Raw genomic sequence first — 26,839 nt, forward strand, 5'->3', positions numbered from 1 at the left:
TTGAAGGAACAGCAACACATTTTCCATTTGAGGCCATTTTGTATTGCTACTCACTTGGCACAATTGCATGTGATAGCGGGTACTCAAAACAATAAAAGAGATGTATTTTTGGCAATCCATCAACACTAGTTGTACGTTGACTTTCAGACTCAATTGTTTTTATATGATTTTTTTCTTTGTTCTCTGTCTTGTGTTTACTGTAACTGTTGGCTATTGATTTAATTTGTTGCTACAACAAACACTGCATTGGCTCCCTGGCCAGCACTAAGTCCACCAATAATACAATTGTACTGCTGACCAAAGTATCCTAATGTGGGTCATTAGTCATAAGACCTGTCATATTAATTAAATTCTTCACAATGCTAGATTATATGACTTTACCATTTTTCCAGCAGATTTTTCTGCTGATGTAATGTATGAGTTAGACCCATGCATAGTGACAAAGAGGGTGTAATTCTGGGTAGAAGGATGAATCAAACACTGCACTTTCACACAGGAGACTGGTGTTCTGAGTTAGGCTCTTTTATCCCAAACCATTATTTCTTTATTCGGCATTTGTCATTGGAAATAAAAATCTATACAGAACCAATCACTTATAAATCTTTTGCGTACTAATAAGGTGGAGTTAATGTGTTGTGGAAAAATGGCCACAACCATAGCTTAAACATTGTTAACATTATGTGCTTTACTTTGGCATCTTAACATTGTCATCGTGAGCATATCAGCATGTTGATGTTGGTATTCAGTTCAAAGCTCTCTTTGCCTAAATACAGCTGATAGTTTGGGTGTCAACTTCTTAAGTCTGTAAACATAAAGTAAGTCTAATGTGAAATTGAAAAGAGATTTTATAGTTTTAAAACATTTAAACACATACTTGCAGCCTTCAGACAAAATGTCTTTGTAAACAATACCTAGATAACATTTTTAAAATGAAAACATTACATTGGATGTTTGTTTTTTTTGACATACTTCAGTGCTGAAGAATGTGACTTAGGAGAACCATTTTTCCAACTACCAGACTAATTTTCTAGATATCTCTCCTTTGTTAAGTGTATAAAAGGCAACTTCAATCACCACAACTATCAACAGTTCATATTAAAGTCAACTTCAATTTTGGTTCAAGTGCTATTTTTAATTTTTCATTGGACTCATCACCAAATTGAAATCTGAGAATATTCCTTTGTGTTTCTATAATGAAATTCCAAATGACCAGTTGAATCGCTATACCACAGCTCCCCCTCTGATGTCTTAAAATAGAAGAAAGAATAACAGGCTTATTCAAATCTAATTTGGGTCACTAGATGAAAAGACAAATCTACCTATAATGGAACTCAAAGAAATTCAACATAATATAATCAAACTATGCAGATGGGTTCTTGTGTTTATAGCCAAAGTGCTTAAATAGCACAGCCAGAAAATTACAATGCCACTCCACTTCTGCCTTAAGGTTTCACGCCATTCAATAGCAGCCTTATAGTTGTCAAATAATTGCTGAAAGGGACTTGACTTTTCTATTTTGAAACCATTCCTTTTTCCGTCAAGCATCACATGAATGGCAGTGAAAGAACTCTCTGCTGATGTCTAGACCAAAAATTGGCAAGCAATGTGGCGTAAGTTTCCCTCTTTGTGAATCCGTCTTTTAGCAAAAGCGGCAACTTCCAACATTCCTTTTTAACATTTTTTTCCCCTACTTTTTTCTATAAGTGAAGTGAATTGCAAAGTCCTGGATATAATTTGACTTTAGACATAACCAATTTATCTCACACCTCAGTGCAATCCGGAACCCTGTAATGAAAAGCCAGACTGAGAGTCAGGATTGGCGGAGAGTGACACCTGCTTCAGTTGGTTCAAATGAGAAATGCCAAGCTAAAGAAGAAACTGTCAAATAGAAATGTGTCAGACATTTTACAGGTCTAATACTCTTGTTGGCTAGAAGGTTAAGGTTTCAGCCAAAGGGTCTTTCAGGGTCTTTCAAAAAGTGTGAGCTGCACTAAGCACACACATACACAAAGATAGGAGGCCTTGTAGGATGCTTGCCTGTCAAAACCATCCATATTCAGCCTGTTCTGATTCTGTTCTTGTAGATATAAGTCAAGAAAAAAAGTCTTCCTGCTTTCGGTAAATGCAAAATAACAACTTTTTAATTCATTTTCTGTCTTTTTTTTAAGATTGCATATTTTTCAAACAGTGCTTTTGATAGTATTTGAAATTATTCCTTTGCATAAAATACATTTTCTCTGCCTCTCTAAAGTTAAAGGAGCTCACTACATTCATTCTGCATGCTCCAGTTCACTGTGATGACTTTAGGCCTACGTAGAGCTCCAGCCACCTTTCAATAGCTGATGGACCACGACATAGTTCTGACATAGCTCTCAAGTTTGTTGTAGCATATCTAGATGCCGTCTCATCTTCAGCAGCTGTTTGGGATTGGCAGTGTAGTCATCAGGCCACAAGTGGGGAAGATGCAGGCCATCCTGGCATTCCTAGTGCCGAGAACCACAAAGAAGTTCAAAACATTGATGTGGGTTGTATAGAGGATTTATTCCAAGGTTTGCTGAGAATTCTGCTGTGTTAATCAATCTAGAGAAAAGCATCTGCTCCAAACAGGATGAGGTGTTGGGTTGCTGTTATTCCTTTGTCACTCTGTAGCACATGCTGCTTCAGTTAATAATTGCAACTTGAAAACATGAAGTGTTGTGAGAAGCAAGTGTGAGGAACGAGAATAGTCACCATGAGTGTCAGTATCATTTTTAAAAGTCGCATCTCGACTCCCTATACAGCACGCACTCACAGTTATACAGTTAACATTCAAGCAGCTTCAATTTATCTAGTGTATGTGAATTGGTATCAGTGTCAATCTTATCTGAATTTACCTCCTCCCTCTCCTCCACCTTCCTCCTCTCATATTCTCGCAAATTTAAAAACAGAAAGTTTTACTGATTACGCCAAATCACTGAAAGTTGTTATCGTGCAGGCCTCCTGGTGAGAGCAGCTGCTTGGCTGTCGCATTAATCCATGTTGCTTATGCAAATGTACACCCTTTTGAAAGGTTCTCCAGAAATATGATGTTATTTAGGCTGCCAATCATTGTTTATATAATTACGCCATTACATGATCTTGTGGAGTTTTGATAAATGACACCTAGATCAGCAGCAGAATGGAAGACTGACAGCATGAAACATTTTTTTCTTTTTGAACAAACTTTTCTTGCTTTGTAGAAAATCTTACCAAGATGTGTAATCAGTAAAGGTCGATCAAGATTGTTCTAAGTAATGACACTAATGCATTGGTTCCATCAATAAGACATAGATTGTCTGCTATTTAAACCAAATTATTGGTTTTGACAGCTGCTTTTGCGGACAAGTTCACAGCCGGGGTATAATATAATCGCTCTTTTTGTCAAATTCAATCCATATCTCTCTTATGTCACTGTGATTAATGTTTGGGAAACCAGGATGAGTTGGAGGCAATGATTTTACCTTTTAGGGCAATATAATGTTATCATGGCTCAGGTTTTTCAGTGATAAATGAGCCGACAATACAGTTCAGACTAGAGGAGTTAACATGAGGAGACAGGTGCTCTAGCATGCAGGTTCAATCACTTTATTGATGAGGCAGGGGAAGCAGTCAACAGCTGATTGTGGGTTTAATTAAGTGTACTTGTCAAGGACATGGGCCTTAGCTCTGCTGAGTCGAGAGTATCGTCCACTTCCTGCAAATCCCATCATAACCTTATAGCAACCTGTTGGATAACTGCATGTCTTTCGGGACCAGGAGTTGTCTTCAGGCTAACTGACTTTCAATTAGCGTCTACACTACCTTCGCATTTCAGCATCTTTCTTCTTTGTAAAATCAGTTAAGGAAAAACCTGCAAGACAGCCTGTTTAAAGCAGCCTCAAGATTATAGACGCATTTTGTGTGTATGTGCACTGTGTGCAGCTTACATTCCAAAAATTGTTTTTAAGTTTTAAGTTAAAATTCAAGTGTTGCATGGCGCACATAGTTTGACAACAGGGTGCTACGCAGCTCAGCTGAACTGGCTCCTAAGTCAAAGAGTTTTCACAGGGGCAGATTTAAGATGGTTCACAACCTTCCAACAAAGTATAATCCAAAGGAACCATTTTGGCAATATGAGGTCCAACAGTTTAAGCAATTTGTAAATTGTTTTAAGGCATAAATGAAATGTTGGCATACATATTAAGCAACCTTAACCAACCTAATAATTGCTACAGGTTGTTGGATAGAGCAACTTGAGAAATGTACTTTGTAGTTAACCTCTCCGCACCCACCCGCCCGCCGATGGGCGATTTCAGATAAATGACTGTATGTCTACACTGCGCAGTGACGTATCCCGCTTCAACTTTCATCAATATGGACATACTATACGTTGTTAGAAAGGGAAGAATCTCCGCAATTCATTCATCCAGTTGATTTTGCAGAAATCATGAGCACCAAACCATAAATCATTGATATTCACCAGCATGGTAAACGTGAGACACAAGAAACACACGGCGACTCCCTACCTTTGAAGCGGCCATAAAGCCGTAATATGTGTCCATTCCTCAATTATCTATATTCCAGTTGTCCGTAAGAATCCACTGATCAAAAGCATCAAAATGGTTTTTCATAAAATTATTCCAGCTTGTGAATATCGTCCTGTAAAGTCCATTTGTTTACCGTCTGCCAACTTTGTCCGGCAAATAAAGTCCATACTTTACCGGCCGCACCAAAATGTTTTCTAGTTCCTGTATGGTGATGTTGGGTATGCTTGTTTTCATCACTTTGCTGGCTAAAAAATAAAAGTGTCCCCATCTTTTTCTGTTCAGTTTTCACCCCAGCAGAGCCCCTGAAGTAGATCGAGCGCTGCCTGTTTGAAGGACCAATAGACTTTGTTTACTGTTTTTCGCTGCCTTAGTATAGGAATAGCGTATTGGCTATTGACATGTCAATCACTCAGGCTTCTAGCCAATTATTTTACCTTTCTAATGAGGGCAGGCGTGCCCAGGTCAGGTATTTATGAGCCGAGGGGTTTCCGTGCGTCTGGCGACGCATGGTGAAGAGACGCAGCAAACATTTACATTTCTTCGTAGGCATTTTCATAGTTTACAATGGCGAAAGCCAGGAAGAAATCCAAATATATCCGAGAAGATGACCAGGAATGGACTATAGCATCATCTGATGAGAGTCAAGACAGTGAGTATGACTCTGAGAGAGAGGAGATGTTCGCTCAGGGACTTGACGACATCTTTGATCGGTGAGTAACGTTATCTTTGATCATGTTTTATTTATTTATTTAGCCATGAGTGAAATTTGAATGAAAGTTAGTGGGTGGGGGTTTTTTTTATGATTACAGTGAACAGTACAGTATACATTAGCATGTCATAAATGATGCTAAATGGTTAGCGCCCCAGGGCCTAATTAGCCTTGCTAAGCCTAGCTACTCAACTACTCAACTAAAGTTATGTAATCCTTGTAATCCTATTCTATAATGTCAGGGTTTCCCCTGGCTGACGGAGTTGGTGACCGTCTGTCCGTGTCTCTCTCCCCCCCCCCCCCCGGACTGACGTTGACAAGCGTTCGCGCTGCCAGACGTGCCCGGGGGGAGGGGCAGAAGAGGAGGATCCTCCAGAGCACCTAGCTCCCACACGGAGGAACAACAGTGGCATGATGTGGGGGATGACGACGTTGAGCCTGCTCAAGTTGCCTTCATGCCGGTGAGACAGCCCGGACCACAGCAGGAGACCAGAGTGGCAACCAGTCCACTGCAGTTTTTCAGACTGTTTTTCACCGACTCAGTGCTATGGACTTTGATGGCAAACACTAATGCCTATGGAGCAAAGAGGCATGAAGGGAAAAAAGAGGTCTGGCATAACATTGGCGTAGATGACATTTTTTCTTACCTTGCCATGGTAATGTACATGGGGATGGTCAAGTGCCCTATGCTGGTGGATTACTGGAAAGGGTCCCGCCTCTATAGCCTTCCATTCCCCCCCTCTGTGATGTCCTGAAATAAATTCCTCAGGATTTCTCGTGCTCTCCACATGAGTGACATCACAGCAGATGAGGAGAATACAGCTAAGAGGGGGACACCAGCTTATGACCGCCTGGGCAAGATCAAGCCCCTTTACAGCCAGATTGTCAAAGCCTGCAAAGCCCACTTCCAGCCAGAGCAACACATCGCAATTGACTAAAGGATGGTTGCATCAAAGGCCAGAATCTCCATAAAGCAGTACATCAGGAACAAGCCCACTAAGTGGGGATACAAACTGTTTGTTTTGGCAGATTCTGGCACTGGCTACACGTGGAATTTTTTTGTTTATGAGGGGAAGTCACTTAGCGCTGGAAAGGGACTGAGCTATGACTCTGTCATGTACCTCATGGACTTCGATTCCCTTGGTACAGGTTATCAGCTTTATGTTGATAACTTTTACACAAGCTCCCAACTTTTTCTGGACCTGCTAAAGAAGAAGACAGGGGCTTGTGGTACCATCCGCACAAACCGGGTTGGTTTCCCCAAGACCACCATCAATGACTTCACCAGGGGCACTCCTCGGGGGACAATCAAGTGGATCAGGGACAGCGAACTCCTTTTTGTGAAATGGATGGACACTAGAGAGGTTGTCATGTGTTCCACCATTCACAAGGCATTCACTGGTGATACAACCCGAAGGAGAGTGAAGACAGCTGGACAGTGGGCGGCGATCGATGTCCCCATTCCAGCACCAGTCAAGGACTATCAAGGACTAAGACGGAGAACCCTGTTTTGTGTATATAGATCATTCATTGTTCATATTTTGTTGATATTGGCACAGTTATACATACAGTAATAGTGTATTGATAGATAATACAATCCTTGTTTGAAATTCAGTTCAGTATAGTCTGTCATTTTTGTATAATGGTAACTATTCTGTAGTGTCTTGTCACATGACAATATCTCAATATGGCCACCTAGAAGCGTGTGGAAACCCCTCCAACCACCCATCAAATGAATGTGTGAATAAATTATGTTTTGAATCATGGAGAAAGGTTTTATAGTCACCAAAATGCTTCAGTAATGTTTCCAGTGTCACAGAAGTGAGTAAAAGCATTTGGCACAATTTGGCCATTTGGAGACGTTTTGGAGAGGTTCGTGGACGCCAGTGACACCACAAACTAAAACCTCCATAACTCCCATAAGGGTAGGCCTAGAAGTCTAAAATTTCACCCAGGTGTAGTTGACAAAAAAAATGTTTTAGAGCCATGTTTGAACTGATGTCATTTTGGTTGTGTGTATGGTACATGCTAAATAAACACATTCAGCTTTCAAATGGCGTATCATACATCCATCTCGGACTTGTAGTTCTTGTGTTATCAGCTTTTCCATTTGGGTATGCTAAATAGGCGAAAATGGGTGGGTGTGAACAGGTTAAATAAACTGTATTTCATTTAGAGTCACCAAAACTCAAAAGTCACTGAACATAACTTGTCCTTTGCTAAGCTGTAGTATATTAGTATGTTAAATTATGAACAATTACTGCAAAATAACTGCAATGGCACATTGACAGATTGAGTAACTTTTTTGTTGTATATTTTGATTTACGTTTTCTTCCCTATGTGTTTTGTTTGTTGTTTGTGGGGCCTTAGTTTTGTTGACGCCCCCAGTAGCTTCTAATTTACAGTAATAGGCCGATCCTAGGGCACTCTTGCACTTGACAAGAGTAGTCCTAATGCTAATGCTGTGTCGCTTCATCACGTGTGTTTGTCAGGTTTTTACACAGGCTCCAAGGCTGCTGCAGCCATCCATTCTTTAAGATGCTGCTTGTCGCCTTGATAGATGAGTTGCTGGCTGTTAGGTTGTCCTGAGTCTTTGACTGTCATGCACTATATATCCACGACTCCATCCAGTCTCACATACAGGCCCTCCAGGTCACTGCTTGTCTCAGCGCCATGCTCAGCTCATGTGATCAGCCTCACAGTGGTCATCCATTAGGACGAGGTTAACCCCCGTATGAGGAGGGTTGGTGCTTTTAAGTGTTTGCACAGCACCATAAAGATAACAGGCCAACAAAAAATGAACATATTATAACATATTTGATTTGATTTGATTTGATATTCTTGTAATGTGAAATTATTTCAGACAAAAGATTGAAAGTATACGTTTTGACGTCCTTGATGTATTTATTTTACTACGTCAAAGATTGAAAAAGGACATAAGTTATGAAACTGGATTGAATTGAAATTAAATTCTAACAAATATTTGTGTAAGTCACTTTTGTTTGTGTCTAAAATAAAAAGATTTTCGTTGGAGCTGCCAATAATGATTAATGTGATGTTAATATTCTCAATGTATTGTTATGTTTTAAAAATAGGGGAAATTGCCATTAAATCTCCCCAGAACCTTTATTGTTGGCTTGCCTTCTGATCTGATAGTGTTTTTTTGCTCAATTGGAGAGATGTCTCCATGCTCCCTTATCTTAACATTGTTATACCTTGGTGATTCTAACATATACTAGAGTATGGGTGTTGGGTTCCTGCACTGTCAGGATGGCCTGCTTGGTGCATTGGATTAACAACCTTTATGCACTGCAACTAATGGAGTGGGAGATCAGTGGTCAGTAAATGTGACTTACTCCAATCAAGTGCAAGGCTTGCTAAGCTAGACTGCTGCATCCTCCAGAACCATAAAACCCCTTGTTTTATTTCCCTCTCATCACCCAGTGACCTGCCTACGCCGCCTGGTGTCAGTATTGGGCACAGAGATTTACAGCAGAGGTCAGAGGACGGATTGATGTACAGTAAACATAAAGGGGATCAGGACTGGGTGGGAAGGAGTAAGATGTTGGGATTGTATGGAGAACCAACTGACGCGGAGAGCCTCACCAGTTGCATGGATGCGTAGTTATGAATTATTGACGCCTTTCAACAGTGATATCATAAACAAATGTTGGTCTTTTATTATTACTGGAAGCCACTAGTCAAAACAGAGCAGTCACGTGTAGAGCAGAGGAAGAGGAGGAAATGCAGGAAGTGATGCAGGCCTGTTTTTTCTGTTTCACTTTCAAGAAAGAAGAGAAATGTGTGCAAAATAAGACGTTTGTATGCATCTCCTCAACACTGAATGCACATGCTCTTGGTGCGCTCAGGCTCTTTTATTAAGTGCTTCAAATTAGGCAGCCCTCGATAGTAGTGTCATTTACTGATCTAAGGATGATTCACAGGCACAGCATGAAGCCCCTCGTAAAGAATGAAAACTGGCACACTCATTTGATACAGAGATTGACTGCTGAACAACCAACATAATTGTTGCCTCAATTGCAAGCTTGTTATCACGAATAATAGTCGGAATACCCTTTGTGCTGTGATTGTGATTTGGTGCATATTTTCCAACATTTCAGTGACCGCTGGCTGGCATGAATGGAATTGTTTGCCTTGTTCCAGTGAATGTCACTAAGCATGGTGGAAAATATGGGTTTGTTGTGTACGTTTAACCAAGCATAAATATTAGCATCTTATGCAAGAACCTCTCAACAACTTGTATCCTTGAGAAATCTATATTGAAATCAGTCAGGTGAACAAAACATAGAACATGAAGGAGAATTGTTGAGAAGAAGGTTTGTTTGGACAAAATAGCAGCAGTTATGTGAATCTTTAGAGGAAACATCAGTCACAAAGCTTGGAATTCATGCTGATCCTTGATTGATGTCCTTAAAACCGTCTATTTTCAGAACAGTTCAGTAGTATAGTTACCATACTTGTTTTTGTTGATGATAAAGTAAGTAATTAGGGAGAAATACTTTAAGCATTCATTCTGGATGACAGTAATATTCATTTGAACACTACTTATCATCTGCCTCTTCTTTCAAGAGATGATCACACTACTGAGGACTCCATTCAACTTTAAGTTTTGCCCTTAAATTGAACTCCAGCTAGAAAATCCCATGCAGATCTCCAGGCAACATACTGTATATGTCTCATGCTTCTCCAAAACTTTCATTTCCCTGCCACCACTGTCACACTTGTAGACAACGTAAATTTCTCCAATTCTAACACTCGGGTCTTTCAAAGCTGCAATACATATTTTAATACAATCACGGACCAGGCGCCACAGATAAATCCGTTTGTATAAGTCTGATAAAGTATCTGGCCCAGCTGTCAACCTATTTCCATGACAGTTGTGTAGTACTCAGGGCAAGCATTATATCATTCCAATCAATCAAATCTGACATGCTTTCACTCGAAATGAAGTCAAGTCCTTGAATGGCTTAAGTAATGTCATGGAAAACATGCACTGGTTTGGAAGTTGCCAGCACGTTTAGCCTCTGAAGTGAAATCCTGCTTTTAGGAAACATTACTGTGTCTGTGGACTGTTGATTCTAGGCTATTTTAATAACATTTTTACTTTTAATTAATTTTAAGAATGAAGACAAATCTCATAGAACAGCATGTTTAGTTGAAATGCACCCTTATCTTTAGCTTTAACTCAATGCTGCTGAATCAGTTCCCCTCAATATCAGGGGAAACTGTGTAGACATTTTCCTGAAGCTTGATGCTATCAACTATTTATATTACAGAAGGTAATGAAATTCTTGTTTTCAAACAAGCCATGAACAATACAAGCACAGTCTTGAGCGGTGGAGAGTTGTCTGAGACTTTTAAAACATTTTCCACAGGAATGCTGGATTAATTCAGGTGTTTCTAATCTCCCTTTTATTACGATCCATACTAACAAAGATGAGGTACATCTCTATTAGTGCTGTCTGTCCTCAGAGCTAATGAAGAAATTATTCATAAAGCCATCGGTGATCTCTAGCAGCACTATAAGTCAACAGATAGCTCATGTTGAACCAGGGGAGCTGCTGTTCCCGTTGACCTCCTGAGACAAGGATTGATTGGTTTGCATTGTCACCAGACCTATACTCATCACAGATTAAACCTTGAGGTGCACGCAGGTAATTACCCAGGATCCTTAGTCATCAAGCTATGTAAATCTCTCGCCAGCTCATTAGCAGGGTGTATTTGAAGAACACTTTTTTCTCTCCATCTTCTTTCTCCGCAGCTCCTTTGCCAAATTTTTCACCTCAGTGTGAAATAACTCCTGAGGTGTTTATTTCCTGAGTATATGGGAAAGCAATTGTAGAAAAGATGATGTAAAGAACATAAAACAGCCAACACATTTAGAGTGCAATATCTATGTATTTCAGTATAAGAAATACTTCCAAAAGGATGTTTTTTGTTACAGAGATATCTACTTAAGTTAAAATGCCCCCCCCCCCCCCCCCCCCCACAATTACATTTTGTCCTTCAAGAGGTGATAGTCTGAAAGTATGGCTCAGTCAGGATTCTGGTCAGATTTGGTGAAGATCACTGTTTACTGTATTCCCAGTCATCAAACTGGCCTCTGTAATCCTCGGAGGGTGTGTTCAGTCCTTCTCCGTTCATGTTCACTGGAAAGCTGCCAGAGCCCGGTTGTGTGACCCACGCGTCTGCCTCCGGTTCTGGTGTCCATTCTGGTGCCCCTGCTAGCGTGTCAGCTGTCAAAAAGTCAGCTAAAATGTTTGCTAATTGCACTGATAACCAGTGTTGGGGTCAAAATGTGACAAAGCAACGTGTTAAAGTAATATGTTTATTTTCGCAGTAACAGTTATATAACGCATTACTCATGATATTGTATATATCTGTTGTAATACATTATGACAGTTAAGTCATGTAATGTTTTTCAGTCCTTGCTGTTGACTGTAGTGAAGCGTTTATTGTTTTTGAAAGAATCCATTTACACCTGCATGACCATATTAATATAAGTTATGCTTGTAATTGATATAGCCGAGCCTATAAGTTCTTGTTCAGTCTCTGTGTGACTGAAATGAGCCGTATTTCGTAGGCCTGATGATGAGGCCAAATCCTCCGGGTGCACTTTAATTTACATTCTTGAATCACATATGCCCATGCAGTCCTTGTTCTGTGAACTAAAATAAAAATGCATAGAAATAAAGATTTTTGTCATGTCATTATAGGCTACATAATGGAAGGTATAGGTCTATTGTGTTTCATATGACTGAGCTTACAGTTAAAAATATTTATTCCTTTCTCATAATCTATCAGACTTTGTTCCTTAGTCTGCCTGCTTATCCCTGAGTCCAAGGACATTCATTTATTTAAAAAAAGATATAGGCTATTTAGGCAGTTTGTTGAAAGTAACTTAGAAAAGTGGTGTAATAAGTAATAGATTAAACTACACAGATGGTAATTTTGTAACGTAATATATTACTTTAAAATGAAGGTAACTAGCAGGGGTGTGATTCTTCAGGATAAATCCGAAAAATCCTGCTTTTCTGACCTCAAAATGAGGCTCTAGCAAATCTGCTTTTTTTTGGGCGGGGGGGCTGCACAAGGCACAGGTTGGGTATTGGTAAACATAATGACCGCTCACTGCTGTCAACGTTTTTTGTGCAATAAGTCCATTCATTTGTCACGATGGAACTTCATTCAAAGCAGAGTTACACCAAAGAGCTTGCAATCGTTGTGGAAGGTTATCTGATGTGTTCAAAGAATTTTGGACGTGTGGGACAAACTATTTCTTTCTTAGCTGAAGCCAAAAAATAACGGGACAAAATTAATGTAAAGAGAGACATAGTGTCACTGGCAAGTGACATTATTCTAAAATGCATAAGAATAATTCCCCTGACATGGTTAGAAAATACTGCCTCTAGAGCCAGCTGGACAACGAGAAAATGCAATAGCATGATCAGAATAACCTGACCTGACAAGACAACGGAGAAAATAATTGTATTTAAAATTTGGGGTTGGCTTATGATTTGGATGAGATTATTTGATATATTCATACAGTAATGTGATGTACGTGACACCAAGACATGAAGTAAGCAAGACAGAAAAAGAAAGAAAACCATGACCAACAATCTACTCGCGTAACCAGCTTCAGTTGACAGGACGGTGAACATGGATGATTCAGGTAGGCAAAGCCAATATTCTCATTCCTTTTTATATGCAGGCGTACTTAAACTTAATCAAGTGGTTCCATTAACATTAAGGTAATGGGTTGGGGGTGGGGGGTGGGTTATGCTGTTCCCTAATAGTTTAAACTATGATTGCAACCATAAAGTAAAAGGAATTGTGTAGAATTAACATTTAGTATGTAAATATAATAGTAATAAATGTATTTGCACATTTTAAGAAGTGGAGCAACAGAAGAATTATTCAAAATAAAATGGTCACCTGATCACACATTTGTCAATAATTGTGAAATATCTTATTTCACTTTGCTTATGTGTCTGTATCATCTGCAGCACAACTGTCTTGTCAATATTATCAACCTCAGATAATTAGTCGCCATTCTGTGTAACGAAAGCTGCTGGCCTGGTGGAAATGACTTTATTGATGAGCACAGCAACACTATTGACTTTTCCAGTAAGGCAGGAATTAAAAAGCAGCATTTCTCTGGTTGCCATGAGATCCACCCGTGTCAGTTTACCTTGGGTTTTAATATTTCAGTGCGATTAAACATCAAATTAAATGAGACAACCTCTTTAACCCTGAACTCATTCAGCTATATGTAGTCTTTGAAGTTACTGAGATAGAAAATGAAGACATTAAACAGCGTAAACATATATTTTCATAATGTATTCATTGTCATTTTAAAATGACAGCTGCTCAGGTGGGAACTAGATTTATTGTGATGCATTAGGGAATGCAAGAAAATCTGTTTAAATTAGAAAATGCAAACGCAGGCAAGAGAGGCTCAATTTAAAAACTGAGGAACAGACTGAGTTTCACCATATCAGGGTATGGAAAAGTGCTCTGAAAACTCAATATTTGCATAGTTAGCCACGATTTTGACAAGGGAGCTGAGATTAAATCAGCCTTAAACTCCCACATATAAACTAAACATATTGTCTCATACGTGTGCAGAATGAATGACAAATAAAAACAACAATTTTAATGTTCAGTCACCATCATTTCAATATATATTTCACTAATAAAGTTTCAAAACCAGAAATTCACCTCTAATTTTTTTTTTTTAGATGAATCCTGATGCCCTCATTCATCCTCCAAATATTTTACATGTACTCAGCACCATGCAAGTAGCACACACACCTTGGCTTGTCATCTTGAAATTTGGATGGATGGACGTCATGAATGTTGAATAAAGTTGCCCACCTGTGTGGCTCTGAGCTGTTGCGTTTAATGTCAGGGCAGTGTGCGCAAGTGGACAGACGAACCCCCGAGAGTTCATGAAAGAGGCAGCTGGAAAGCAGCTCATTTCACATGCAGCGCCTGCCGAGGGGAAGCTAACGCCCCATATGCACACCAAGCCAGAGTCATTATGGAAATACATTTTGTCTGTGCTGGCTGCATTATTATGTAGCAAGACAAAAAATTAACATTTTATATTCTCTCTCTTCATCTGTTTAGAGGCCTCTAGAGATGATCTTTGTGTTTTGTGTGTGTGTGTGTGTGTGTGTGTGTGTGTGTGTGTGTGTGTGTGTGTGTGTGTGTGTGTTTGCATGTTACCATTATATCTTACCCCTGACATGATGTAACTGCCCTTGTAAATACATGGCTGCTGTGTGCAGGCTGTGTGACTGTGCATGTATGAGTTTATGAATGAAGGAATAATGGAGTGCCTGCATAATAGCTTGTGTGAATCTGCAGAGATGTGTGTGTGCATGCTTGACCTGGCGTGTGGGTGTGGTGTGTGTGTGTGTGTGTGTGTGTGTGTGTGTGTGTGGTGTGGTGTGGTGTGTGTGTGTTCTTTTCACTTCACTAAATATTGTTTTAGTACTTTCTGTGTTGGGGCACAACAGAATCAGTGCTACCCAAGTGCTGTCCCCCGTCTGCTGACCGAGCCACATCAGAGCACCCCCTCTTGCTCCCTCTGAGTGATTTGCGAGGCATGGCTGTCCTTCAACAATTGGTTGCCTCTGCGACTGGAAGCATTTATTTCCCCCAGCCTATCAAGCCGCCACTGGCCTCAGCCTGCTGTAATTGTGCTGACCACAGGACATGTTGCTGTAAAAATGCACCGGCTGCAAGGGGCAGAGAAAAAAAAAAGAACTGAAGTCGAATATCTTTTCTTCTGTCTGAATGGTCAGGATGCAGGATGCACAGATCTACAGAAACGGGCATGAGACTTGCGAGAAGTGCAAGAAGTGCTTTCATAAATGTTGCACTCTTGCGTGAATCTCAGAATGCAAGCCAAATATTAAGGCTAATAATTAACAGGTGCATTAAGTCCCTTTATCTGTTTCATAAAGTGACTCCGGAGCCAGATGCTGACATTTTAGGGCTAGCTTTCTGGCTTACACCAAAAACAAAAAAAACATTATTATTATTATTATTATGACCAAGATTCCTGGTGTAAGAAGTTTCTAAGTGTTGAAGTAGGAATAGGCAGTATGGCCTTCAAGTAATATCACAGTATTTTTAGGCTGTATCGCGACACACCATATATATCTCGATATTTTGAAATGTCTCAATGCTTAATGCTTAAATGCTAGGATTAAGGGTAAAATCACAGTAAATTTCAAATATATTTATGATAAATGATGATTAGTAATGAATGGTATATGTGAATGTGTCAGATTGCTGATAAAGTAAACCAATTTAAATGTCAATGTGTTACCTTGTTCTGACGCAACATCCTCTCACACAATGTCCTGCCCACAACAAAATCTGACAGCGGGGCTGGCTGTAGCTCAGGAGGTGTAGCGGGTTTTCCAGTAATTGGAAGGTCGCTGGCTCGAATCCCTGGCTCCCCTGGCTGCATGTCAAAGCATCCTTGAGTAAGATACTGAGCCCCAGATGAGCAGGTTGGCACCATGCATGGTAGCCTCTGCCTATGCCATCAGTGTATGAATGTGTGTGTGAATGGGTGAATGTGACAAGTGATGTAAAGTGGTTTGAATGGTCAGTAGACTGGAAAAGTGCTATAGAAATGCAAATCCATTTACAATTAAAAGCCTATAAACACTAGAGGTGTGAATCTTCAAAATGATCTTGGATTACAATTCAGCTGTCAACGATTCTCCATGCATTTCGATACATCTCAGTGTAGGGCATCCTCAATGATTATATTACTTCACATGGCTACTTTTTCATCATCCCTTTTTTCAGACAGTCCTTCCAATAATCAGACTCCAGCAGTCTACAAAATAAAAGCTGAATCTTTTCAATTTCTCTACCTTAGTACATAAACATTACAAAAACAAAACATTGATCCGTCTGCAGTGCCTTACACGTTTGTTGTAATCTACAATAATATTATATAACAGTTGAAAGTGTCTAACGTGATTAGTTATTGTTCATAGAATCCGACATGTGCCCCAAGTTGTCTGTTTAATTCAATACAAAGCATGGGAGCAACATCGTGATGTAACTTTATTGTCCAGCTGTGGCTCGACAATCATCAGTCAACGTAAGCTGCAGATTCTGGATCATGCTCTGCGCCTGCCTCGATGCAGAATCTTCCACGCTGCATCTCGATGCATCTTATTATTGAGAGATTTCCACACCTCTAATAAACACTGAATAATCTGAATCTGCAAAGATCCAGTCCCTATTAGATAAATGTAGTGGAGAGGAAGTATAAAATAGCAGAAAAAGGAAATAATCAAAAGTTTTTATTTTTACTGCAAAGGAATGTAGTCTCCAAATATCAGTTTTCAATCTCCTTGATTGCTAATAATCGGTGTTGGCATGGGCTCGTATCATGACAACAATATATATTGTATATTGCCAAGCCCTATGCTAAATAGACATTTTCAATGCTTCTGTGGCTGACAGTAAATAACTGTTTCGGAAATATTTAGCAAATTAATTGTAAAAAAAGTGTGATTCTTTTTTCATTATGCGAATTATACATCTGTCCCATACAGATGTCCCATGTACCATACTTTGTGTTTAGTCATAACTGTTAAATAGTATTATACTTATGTGCCAAACAGTAACACATTACTAGAATGTTAGCATTTAGCTCAAAGTACAGTTGAGCCTAAGCATAACCACACAGAGCCAATAACATGTTGGTAGACTGTTAGCCTTGCTTTTTTTAACAGTCAGAATTTCATATGCAGTAAACACGTACAGTGTGTGATGAGCAGATGTAGTGCGTGTTTCATCACTAAACCCTGAGATAATATGGCAGTAATGACTTAGCAGGCATCTGTTACAAAAGTTAACTGATGATTTGAGATGAGACAATAGAGCAGCCACACCCCACATTAACAGCAAGTGTTTGGTACAGCCAAGTGACCAAATACCTTATTTATTAATGTTATTACTGTTATTTGCCAAACACCTTGGCAGTAACCTTTCACAGCCAAAGGTTGAATGAAGACAACAAACCATGAAACAAATGTCAAATGTTAATATCAAAATCCTCATGAAAAGGCCTATGGAAAAAAAGATCCACTGATATGCTCTAACCAGGAAAACACTGACAAAACAATGAGCTGGCAGTGAGTGCTGCCTTAGCAGTGGAGGACATGCTAATGAAAATTATAGAGGGGTCACGATGTGGAGCGGTACCCCTTTCAGCAGACATCTTTGTGACTATAATCCTGGCGCAAATCAAATCCCACTGCCATATTGAACCTGGATAATTGCAGACAGGGGTCTGATAAGCCCTTGTAATGGAACTCTGTCAATCACTTCATGCCATATACCCTCTCTCTCCTGGGTGTTTGCTCAAATTGAATGAAGAAATCCTGGAGCCACTGACATTTAGGTCCACTGCACTGCTGATTGTGGGAAGAATGTTCTGGTTTAATTTCATTAACTGAGAGAAAGTAAAAGCAAATTTGCCGTATGAAAAGCAATTATGGCGCTGCTGACTGGAGCTTTTATGCTCGGAAAAGGTCCTCCTCTCATTGTCTGTCCGAGTGCAGGAGAGTTCCCACAATTTACTGCATGAGGTATTTATCAGGAATGCAAAACACAGGCCTCATGGTGGGAAATTATTTGGCCTCAAGGTCACCATAATCCAAACTGAAGAATTTCATGTTTACTCTGCACCCATTAATAATTATTAATTAAGTTGAAGTTGCTTAGGTGATGTGTTGCCTCCTGTGTTCATGTGACAATTACACGCAGAATAACAATTCACAGAAGCGATGGTATTCATTTGTGTCCCGGTGGGCACAGTTTATCAGACACCGGACTACAGGGGCACAGGCTGCCTTTGTCAAGGTCGGATTCATACTTGATTACAAATAGGACAGCAATAAAAGAGGACATTAAGTCAGACAAAAAACAGATGTGGTAGATTCATGGGTTGCAAATGAAATTACATTTAACCTAATACAATTTTGTAAATCCTATGCAGACAATACACTAATGATTTCAAATAACTTAGAAGATAGGTACTTTTCTTTGGGTAAATAAAGCAGTCCATTTAATTTCTGTTTTCAACTACAGCAACGAGAAGTCAAATGGTATATTGTTGATTGAAAAAAAATTGTTTGCCAAATATTTAAAGATTGATTAATTGTTTCTAGTATTTTTTTTAAAACAGTTGCCTGCTCCAGCTCCTTAAAATGTGAAGATTTGCTGCTTTTCTCTGACATTTATGATAATAAATTTGGACTGTTGGTTGGATGAAAGTAGCAATTTGAATTCCTTCTTAAGGCTAAACTATTACTTGATTAATTGCATAAACAATGGGCAGAAGCTATTTTTTTGCACAGGAGCAAAAAACATTATTGGATGTGTGCCTAATCATAGTTAGCTGAAGGTGAAACTGCAGTTTGTGAAGACTTTCAGTTTGTTAAAACAATACTTAAATGATGAACTGGTTTTGAAAAATGTGGTCTTTAATTGCACAGCACAAAATTTCAAAGGTAGTGAAAAGGCATTTTCACTGTCATTTCCTGTTGCTGCTCCTCTGTTGGAACCTGCTTTTGGTTCATCATTTGTAACCACAGCAACCTAACTTATCACACAGGATTTATAGACTTAATTGTCATCCATTTCCACAAGCCATTAAATAATTGAATATCTGACATATGAATGCATGTTGATGATTAAAGATGATTAAAGAAAGCTGACTGGAAAGAAAGAAAATGTGTGACAGAACTGGAAGCAGTTTGACATAACTGATAAGGTATTGCTTCATATTTTCAAATAATGGATGGAAAATGTACAAACTGGGAAAGTCCTCCGTGGTATTGGACACATCAGCACTCTTTCCTATCTTAAAATGAATAGATTACCATTATTTCTAAATGAGAAAAAAATTACAATGTACAGTTTCGACAAGCAAAACTAGATGAAGTACATATTCTACTGTGTGTCAGCAGTTCATTTTTACTGATTTTACAGAAGAAGGGATGCACAACAATCTAAATGTGGCACGTATCGTCTATCACACATTATGAATCCCCACTTGAAGAAACCTAATACCTAATGAAAGCTAGAGACAAACTCAGAAACCAGGTACACAAGAGTTAGCATTTGATAATCAGTTATGTTGGAAAGAAAGAAGTACATCTCCTTCTGACACACTGATATAGTAGCCTGTTCTCATTCCCAATGCATCTAATATAGAGCCTGGTCAGAAGTCCTCTGCTTCTAGCGCTGTAGTTACCCCCCCAGTGTCACAAGTACCCTCCTAGTGCAGTGATGTATAGAATCTAAATCTAAACCTAACCAGGTAGTTTTTGTGTCTAAAGCTAACGTAACCGTGACTGAATCATACAGCACAAAAGTAACATGATAATGTGAACCATTGTAAAGAAAAATACAGACTCTGTTGAAGCTGGAATGTCTGTCAGGTTTCCTGTCAGGCTTGTTTACTCATAGTGATACCAGATGTGTTATGTAACTCTGTAAGGAGTGACAGGACATGGCAAAGTGGTTGAATGAGGGTTTGAGTAAATTATGACAATTTTGGGAAGTGTGTGCACTCGTGTGTGGTCATAGTGGTCAACTACGAGGTCAATAAGCATCTTCTTATAATAAATATTGCACAGTCTAAAGTCCTATATCATAGTTTGCACATTCCGCTCTGCTTTGAATATGCTCATAGCTAGATGTGGAAAACACGGGTTGACTTATCGAGTTGATAACCTCGTCTTTGAGCATGACTGTGATTGTTAAGGTTAGTGAAGCCAGATAACAGAAAGATAACCTGGGTATTTTGAACTCTCTTCGTAGCACAGGCGTCTGCTGCTGTCCGTCTGTCCGTCCATCTCATTCCCCCTCTCTCATCATTGGGTGGGATGATTTGTATGCATGTCTTTGCTGCATCTTACTACGTGACTCCATCCCATTTGTATTCCCCATGAAGCTCTTTTCTTGACTCCTATTGCATATATGATATAATTCAGTCTGTGTATGTGTGTAACAGTTGCTTCTCTCTCCCTGCCTTTAGTTCCTGCTGCACTCTCACTGTGCCCTGCTCTTTTCCTGTCTCAGACTCCAAGGTGGCCCAACTTGTAGTGTATTCAGTTTTAGCCAAGACAAAATTAATCATGTTAGAAATGTGTGGTAGTGTCTGGAAAATCAGATGAAGAGGTGAACAAGCCTCTGAACTGTTTGAGCTAGAGGACCTATCCTGACAGGCACTAGTGCAGATTCTGTGCTGTGTTGAAGGTTTTATACTCGGATCAAAAGAATTCGTCTGAGACAGGCAAATCATCTCAGACAAATTGAGATGACAGCTTGATCTATGACTGATCTATGGAACAGAAAATCAGTTTACAATCATCAGCTGATCTGAGACATAGCTCTTTAGAATTCAATAGATTGTATGAGCAGGTGGAAAAAGCAAAACGTTTGTTGGGGAAGGAAGCCGAGCTGATAAAACTATGCAAAGATAAGTCATGATTGGTAGAAACAGCATCTACATACTTAAAAGTGCCGTTTTCTTGTTTTCAAGTAAAGCACTTCTAAAACAACCCCACCACCCCTCTGATACCCCCTGCCAACCACTGACCACACACATAGTCATGCACATTTATTCACATTGCTTCTGAAAACATTATCAATTGTTGAACAACAGGACACTGCTGTTTGAACAAATCTGCGACAAAACGGTGAAGTGAGATGAGAAGTAAAAACTTACAGAAGGGGTGCTGAAAAATCAATCATGGCCTTTATATCCACAGCTTCAATTCCAAAGTATCCTGCTGCTTGAGTGCCATGGGCTGTTCACTCTTTTCATCCTGTGAACATGCCCCCTCCGAGGTGGTAGAATAGTCTGAGTGCATGGTAGAGGTCACTACCTACCCACCTGTAATTCTGTCAGAATCACAACAATTCCCGCAACTCTTGCTGGTCTGAGAGAACACCGTGGATTAAAACCTGTTGGTCACACTGCGAGCTATCAGCACACATAGGTGAAAGAGAGGGACCATGAACTTCTGAATGGCTCCCTGTGGCTACACTGTGTCCAGGGAAAATGTGTTGCTCTGAGCGCGCCATGTAAGAACCATCAGGGTGCGGAAATGTTTTTAGACATAACAAAATGTTCTGATGACTGAGTGGAATCTGTATCAGACAGGTCATGGCAACCTGAGAACAGAGTTACTCTTTTTATCAGGCTAAATGCCTCGATACACCAGGGAGATGCCAAATGAGTAACATGAAAATCTGAAATACTCACTTTCAAATATATTTCACAATAAAAAACTATTTATCCAGCCAGCAATGCAAATTTGCAACATTTGTTCAGCATCTTGTTCAACATCAGACAATGACGATGACCTTCTTGTTCTCCTCGTCACTCAACAAAAGACGTACCAATGCTTTTGGTCAGTGTTTAGCCCCAAATTCTAACCTAAAACGATTTTATGGCCTGGGAATGAGACTTAACAATTTTTTTTTTTTCCTTAGTGCAGTTAGTAAATACATTACTCTTGAAAATTGCCCAAGCATGTTTGACTTAGTCACTTTCCATCGCTGATTTTATTGACTATTGAAACAGGTTAGGGCCTGGTCAGGAAGAAAGGTGAAGTGGCTTCATCTGTAATTAGTATCAGCCCTGAGAAAAACATATCAGGCAATCACTTTTGAAAGATCATAGGTTTAACATCTTTAACACCATCTACACACGTGGTGGAAACCAGGCTAATGCAGTCTGAGACATTATTGAAATGTATTCCCTTAAATAGATTTAGGCACTATTATCACTCCCCTATTCAGAAATATGCTAACCGCAAGCCTTCGCAGAGTTCTCTGACTCAAGAGCGGTTATACCAGTGAGATGTCTCAGATATTCAAATACTGGACATTAAATAAAGGAAGTAAAGGGCTGTCGAGCAAAATGCTTTAAATGTGGTAAACTCCTGGAATTTATAGGTCTAGATGAGCAGCCACTGTCACTGTCTCGTACACTGAATTCAAACATTCTTCTTATTATATTTTGAAAGGGAAGTAAACAAGAATAGAGTAGCGGTACCAACTATGTCTTTTGATAAAACCAATTACAATCTAAAATAATCTTTTTTGTTTTTACATTTTTAACTACAGTGCCAGCAACCTGCAGCGAGCGCACAGCATGCCTTTTGCTTTATGTAATAAAACAGAAGCAGAATATTTCACAAGGATAAATGGGAATCAGGGCCCAGTGAGAGGCCCTTGGGGCCAAACTCTGCCAGGTTGCTGGTCTCAGCACAGGCCTTCCTCACCAAGCCTGTCTCATTAGTAAGGCAGGGAAATGTCATAGGATAGCTGGTTGGGTAAAAGAGGTTGACCTGACTCACAAGTGGAACCGTTCTGGGAACCTGCAGCTATACTAAAGTAATGGGGAGGGCTCCGAATATTGTTTCACACATTGTTCTCGTATCCATGTGTGGGGCTTTTGTATGGAAGGGGGGAAAATAAGTCAGCATTATAAGGAGGAAGTAAGGGTAGATTAAAAAAAAAGTCCTTGAGAAGGATTCTAGTAATATTGCATCACTTTTTCTGTGTTATAATTGTGCTTCCTGAAACACAATAAGGGAAGATGAGAATTCAAAGTGGTCCGTAGCGAATGATGAGAGAATGATAAAACGATGCCCTGCACATCTTGACAGAGGTTGAAATGAGATGCGGTAGGGCCAGGACAAAGACGAACCTCAAGGGAGACATAGCAAGAAACTTTAATGAATTCTTATTTTGCAAGGCCATCTATTGCATCTCTTATGCTGCCTAACAAGAACCAGTCACTGTTTTGAGGCAGTGGTGTTAAGTGTCGCAACCTCTCTGAGCAAAAAGAGAAGGAAAAAATTGAAAAACTGAAATTACACTTGATAGAGTTAGTGAGTCTTCAACAAAGTGGAAAGTGTTTCAGTGTCTTCTATGTGGTTTCTGCAGTCTGAAGCAGGGAATCATGGACAATATTGGGTACTAACTAAATGTCACAATGTCATAATTACTTTAATAAAACCATTATCAGCACCTGTCAATTCAGCTGACGGATTTATAGTCAGATCCAATTATTAAAACACTAAAACACTTTGAGACAACATGCGGGTATTATTGTGACTCCCTTATGGTCACTGAGCTCCTGTATTTTTGCAATTAAGCAACAGCAGCAGACGCAGATGCTGTTAGCTTCTACAAATTGCAACATTATGGGATTATTTTGACATTATCACTGAAAAATATATCACAAAATACTGTACATTAATCAGCAATTTCACAACAAGCAGCCGGAGATGTTACTTAGCAAACTTAGCTGATGTTGACTATTGTCATTTATAACTTATTATATGTAAGTTATTATGAGAAGTGTCAAAACATTTTCAGTCCATTGTGAAAGTATGGTTGGAGGAATTAGACTGTGGCAGGATGACACAAATGGGCTAGTGTTACTGAACTAAAAAGTGGAAACAGGTCTACCAGGGTCCAAGCAAATTGCATAGCTTAGCTTTTATTATTTTATATTACTATATGAGCTCTTAAATTTTGTGTTTGTCATACCTGTTTTGGATTGATAAAGAAATAAAATAAATTCCAAATGTTTTTGTAAAAAAGACATTTATACATTTTGTTCCCACTTTCCTGAATTGACACTCTATGGATGTTTCAGATGCTGTCTTTGGCTTTGATGTTCTTTTCTGCCAGCTTATCTCTCAGCTGACAACTGACCTTTCTTAAAGTGGATATCACCACACAGCTTACCAGTCGGACCAAGTATGACCCTCTACCCAATCCTTCTCAGCATATCCTGCACTGGGTAGGCAGCTGCTATTCTCCAATAAAGCTTAAATGACAAGTATCTGGCACAGCTGTTGTTGGAGCATTACTTATAAAGCACATCAGGCGTATTGTGTACACAGGGATTACCCTGTAAAGACTTGTTCTATAAGAGCTGGCCAGGGCACTTAAGAAGGACACTGAACAGAAGTGAACATTGTGTTTGAGAATGTCAGGAGGTTGATTTTGGATAATTAGAACTGGGAGATAGTACCAAAGAGAGGGAAAAGCTGCATTACTCTGTTACGAAAAAATAAAGCATAGTAGTTGGTTGTCTTTAAAGTAGAAGCAGCATGAAGAAGTACATTTTGTTTTGTCATGTAGCCATACTTAGGCCATGTCCACATGCACCAAAGCGATCTTTTTCCCCCCGTCTTTCTTGGCATCGTTTCAAGAATATTTGCGTCCAAATGGATCCATTTGAAACGACTCAGCACACTGTAGTTCATATTCCAGGCCTATAGGTGGCGCTTGAACTTCACCAAAAACTGAGAAAATGGGAGACGGAGCTAATAGGCTCAATATCTTCTGCGGCACAAACACAAGCATGTAGTCTGCCATTGTTGATGTTATGAGATGTTCTGGGGTTAAGAGGTCGAAGGCTAGAGGTCGAGGGGTGGGGCGATGGCGTCATCGATACGCTAGGTATGCAGATTTGCTGTCCAAACGAGAACACAAGGGCAGCGTTTTCAGATTTTTCCATCCTGAGACCAGGATCAAAACGATGCAAAACATGTGTGTTTACACACAAAAGCGTTTCTATGTGGATGGCCCCTTACATAGGCCATGGTGTTTCGATGGCTGTGTTGACCTGCGTCCTGCTGAAATGTATTGACTGATGGAAGCTTTCTCTTTGATGCCACTCTTTTTGATCTGTTTGGCGTGTTGCAAGGTCCTGAAGTGATGCTACAAGAGAAGACAGCAAGCCAGCTTCAGAGGGCAGAGATCACAGTGATACAAAAACACAGCAGAAATTCCATTCAGCAAACAGCTGCTGCACACAAGCTACAACACACAAATCCTCTTAAAAAATTTATGTGCATCTTAGAACAATGAACAGGGCCTCCTCATCAACCAAATGTCATGATGTATAAAGTGCTTGCAAAATTACAGGTGAGTCATTGCAGCGGAAATGTCAAAACGTTCATCTGATTATTGTAGAGATCCCAATTCAAGAAAATTATCAACTGACAAAAATACAGGTTGCTTTCTGACAATGACTTTTGAGACCCTTCAGGGGCTGGTCGATATGGACTAAAAATTGAATCTCCGATTTTTTCACACCAAACTCTATTTACGATTTTACTTGATAATTTTTTTCTGCTCTAAAACAAACTTTAAATGACCAAGAAATTGTTAAAAGCATTGCATTTATTTAAATGCATTTATTCTAAACAAATTTGCCCTGTAAACAGTGCACCTTCGAACTCACTTCAAAAAATAAATAAAAGTGCATCCTTTTGAAAAGAATGTGTCCCTTTTTGATAAGATGCTTTGATGAAACATGATGAAAATGAACAGTTAGGAACCATAACCCTAGTAATGCAGTTAAAGTAGAAGTTGGGGACATTGATTTTATGATTATTTGATGGAAGTAAGAAGTAGTTGATGAGTGTGCAAAATATCTTAAAGGTGCATAAGGGTTGCTCTAGTCTACCAAATTGAAACAGTCCCTTAGGGTTTACAAAAAGTCCATCAAATTCAACCTAGCACCAAACCAAGTGCACAGATCATTTAGAGGAGAGCTGTCGTTAACGGCCTGTCTGGTGGCTGTATTTGATTCAAGGGCTATTCAAGTCAGGTGCCAAGCCAGCCGAAGCAGGGCGGACGTTTGGACTTAGGCGGTGAGAAGCTAGGCATGTCCCCTCGCTACCAGCATAAGCAGTCCCTATTTAATTCCACTTCTAGGAAACACCTTGTTGGTTTAAGGACCTAACCCTTATAACAGAGAGCTGCTCCAGTACCACCTGGACAGGGGTGTACTTGTGATCTAACAAAGGTTAAAAAATGGAATTTAGATTTTGGATATGGAAATAGCACTGATAGTAAATATCTTTGACCACTTTTCTATGCTAAAAAGGGTAAGTGATTTAACCAGAGTGCTTGTGAAATTCTTCAGACAATCAATTAGAATAAAAAAATCTTATTAAAATATTTTGTAGCTGTGGTAGATAACATTAAAAAATTTCAGCTACTTTGCTATTACATGAAGGGTCAAACATATGTTACAAAACAATATAATGGCAGCTAATCTAAGCAGCTCTGTCATCTTCTCTGCTTCATGATTAATCCCTTTCCTCTCACTTTCTCATGCCAAAATGGATTAGACTAAATGGGAGTTTAAAGAATTGCACTCTTGATGTGAATATAATTTGGTTTATGGACATTTTTTTCTACTCTCAAGATTTAAAAAATCTATATTTTTTAAAATTCGACCTCATGCTTTCAAATTGAATGTTTGCATCTATGGCGTGTGCAGATTAATTGGTTTGAATACTATTATCTTTGACATAATTGCCATCACTTCAGTCTAGAGGACGGAGCCATTCTGCACCAAATTAAGCCAATCAATAGCGACTATGTTGTGAGATGGGTAAAGTTAATGCTGCAATTCTGTCTGTGAAGCCAGTTTACACGACCAATAGCTGGATAACGTGATCGAAGGGGC

General features: G+C 39.4%; 1 protein-coding gene across 1 annotated transcript in view; it reads left to right on the plus strand.

Moving 5' to 3' along the window:
* Window positions 1–26,839, plus strand: part of ntng1a (netrin g1a) — a 302,462-nt gene that overhangs the window by 57,966 nt on the left and 217,657 nt on the right. The gene's annotated exons all lie outside the window — the stretch shown is intronic.

Source organism: Sparus aurata, chromosome 19 (genome assembly GCF_900880675.1).
Source record: "Sparus aurata chromosome 19, fSpaAur1.1, whole genome shotgun sequence".
Taxonomy (NCBI): Eukaryota; Metazoa; Chordata; class Actinopteri; order Spariformes; family Sparidae; genus Sparus; species Sparus aurata.